Consider the following 3,207-nt stretch of genomic DNA (forward strand, 5'->3'; position numbering starts at 1 on the left):
CGTTTTCAGTGTTTACTAGGGAAATCTAATATAGTAACTGAATTCTAACGTGATTAATCAGACGTTTTTTGTTTCATACATATTCATCTTGTAGATAAATACAAATATACTGTTTAAATATTCACTAAATTAATAAAGTGAATTGACTTTTGGTATATTAACCAATCTTTATCACAACTTGATAAATTGTACTATGCATATTTACTAGTTAACAGCTGATCAGTTACATTTAGTCAAATGTTATGACGTTGAATTTTACAACCTTAGTGATTATCTAAATACCGTATATGCAAATTCAGTAAAAAAAATGTTAACAGGATAATAATATATTTTGATAAGATTGAATGAACAATTGATTGAATTGAAATTCAAATAGATTAACTTTATATTATAGAATAAGGTTCTTATATTAGTTTTAATATATTTTACTTCAGTAAAACAATGATTTCACCATTGTATTCAAGGCTTTTTAAATTATAAAAAGTTTCAGTTTTGTTCTGATCAGTTAAAAGTGTTGACAAGAACAATAGTAATAATAATAATGTGTTTACAGTCAAATATCTTAGCCTCATCATTCATTGAATACCAACCAACTAACCAAACAATCAACCAATCATGTGTAATGTCAATAAATTGAGAACTAATTTATCACCTTTATTGATTACCTGTTATTATGTCATTTAAAAAAAACATTCAGGAAGTAAAATGAATTACAGTTATAAATATATTCATAAATGTAAATGAATGTATATGTGTAATGGTAAAATTTATTTTCTATTCTTTTCTAATATTAAAATTAGACTTATTCACTTTTCATCATCATCTTTAAATTGAAAATTCCCATTTTGACATTTGATAAATAAAAAAAGGAACGAATCGAGCGAAGAAATTTCTTCTTAACTAGTTTTTCATCGTGGCTCTACACTAAGATATATACATTGTCCATCGGTATAGCGGAGCTTGTAGCAGAACTTTGATAAACAATTATCTTATTCCTTCCATTTTTGTATTTTACTTATTCTCTACATTCGTCTCTTGATTCTTACATAACTACTATATTACTGACCATTCATCAAAATATTTTGTTAGTTCTTTCTTCTCTTTTTATATTTTATGCAACATAGCAACTGCTTAGTTTTCGAATAATTACTTTGATGATTAATAATCCTCTTTCTTCCAATTAATTAATGTTAGTTTATGCTCGATATGTCATTATATAATTATTACATAATTTATCTCCTCGAAGAGTGTTATTTCATTATTATAAATCATATATATATATATATTAGTGTAGAGCCACGATGAAAAACTAGTTGAAAAGAAGTTTCTTTGCTCGATTCGTACCTTTAAATTTATTTACTTCGTCATTAACTATAAACATTTGCCATGCTATTAAATACAGAAGAAAAAAGAAAAAAACGAAATGTTCCTATAATCTAAACTCTAAAGAATCAGCTGTCATATTGTTTCACTGATTTACAGTTGTGTTGAATCTTTTCAAATGTTATTTAATATTAAAACATTGAGTCGAGTTATGTTAAATGATCTGAGAAAAGGGTCTCTAACTAGCTTAGGCATATGTCTAGGGATTAATGAGTAGTTTTCATCATTAGGTGCAATGAAATACTTTGAATTCTAGTGAATACTTTCAACTTTTAAATTTAGTGGTCCTGATTTATAAACTTCACTTGATGAACGATAGAATGTAACAACTACTCAGAGTTATTAGTGTAGAGCTACCAATTATATCAACATTTTGAAATAGAGAGTTATTTGGTATTCTGCCGTGAGCTTTGAAATATGCCGTTCATAACTATGTTGATCTCCTTTATAAGCTCGAAATAGTACAAGTGTACATCTGCGCTGCATGAAAAATTAATTTTTAGATCATATTATCACCATCTTAGTTATGGAGTAAAACAGTTTATTCGAAACTTCGAGTACCTCATTTAATTTCGAATTGCCTGATATAATCATCTTTTTAGTTGGTTAGGCATAAGCAGTTTTTCTCACAATGCATAACATCTTTTTATATGATTTAACCTTTGACGATACAAAGTAGCTTCATCATGAGATACTATAGAGGAGTTTAACCATTCGTCCATGTAGAAAGAATTCATCTGACTTATATGACTTATACGTTATCTATGTACACAATTTTTTAAATCTATTTGTAAATAACCATTTTTAAAATTCTGTTTTGAATACCATTAAAATAATTAAATAGTAATGATAATTATTCCTTAAGGGGTAGTTCCGTCTTCTTTGCAAGTTCTCACGTATTGACTGGATTTTGAGTGGGTTCACAAAGCGTGGATCTTATCACTTCTCATTACTTATCGACGAACGTTTTGATATGAATGCGACGTTTGAACAACGTTTGCGTGAAATAGAAACATAGTTATTTCAATAATATGTCATTGAAATGAACATATTTCTGTAGCCTAAAATTCACTATGAATTCAAAGTAGGGGCTAATGATAAATTAAAAAGTATGGATATTTATCCCATCTGTAACATGAATACTATTAGGTAATAGCTTACTGTGTTGCTTATGCATAAAACGCGTATTCGAGGTACCTGATGGCCGTGAATGATCGGTAAACGTGTTTTTAATCTATCGGTCTCATGCATTTTTGTGTAAACTCTTTTTGGTTGACACAGCCACTTGTTTTTCTTGATTCACTGCACATTGTTTCATAATGAAATCGTATATATATATATATATATATATATATATATATATATATATATATATATATATATGTTTATCAATATCGTGACAGTTAAGACATAAAGTTCATGTTATCTTAAGTATACTTTTATGTTACATAAAGGAATTGATGTGTAGACAAGCATTTCAGTAGCTTGGGTAGATGTTTAGGTTAAGCAGAAAACGATTTTATTTTTGTAGTCAATCGAAAAAGCCGCCTGTTATTGAAACTGATCTTTTTTCCTCATATATTCTGTTCACACAATAACAGGGAATATAGTTTCAACAAAAAAATAACGCTATAAAAGGTAATTTAAAATGATGAGATTACGTACAGTGTCAATCTGTAGTAGGACTAGAAGTAATATAGAATTGAGACGAAACATATCCAGTACGTTTTGAATGAATGAGCTAGTTTCTGATTTTGAATATTTTCTGAAAAATTTATACAAATTCCCGTAGTTATTCATTGTTATTCTGAAGTATTTAGACGT

Source organism: Schistosoma mansoni, chromosome W (genome assembly GCF_000237925.1).
Source record: "Schistosoma mansoni strain Puerto Rico chromosome W, complete genome".
Lineage (NCBI taxonomy): Eukaryota > Metazoa > Platyhelminthes > Trematoda > Strigeidida > Schistosomatidae > Schistosoma > Schistosoma mansoni.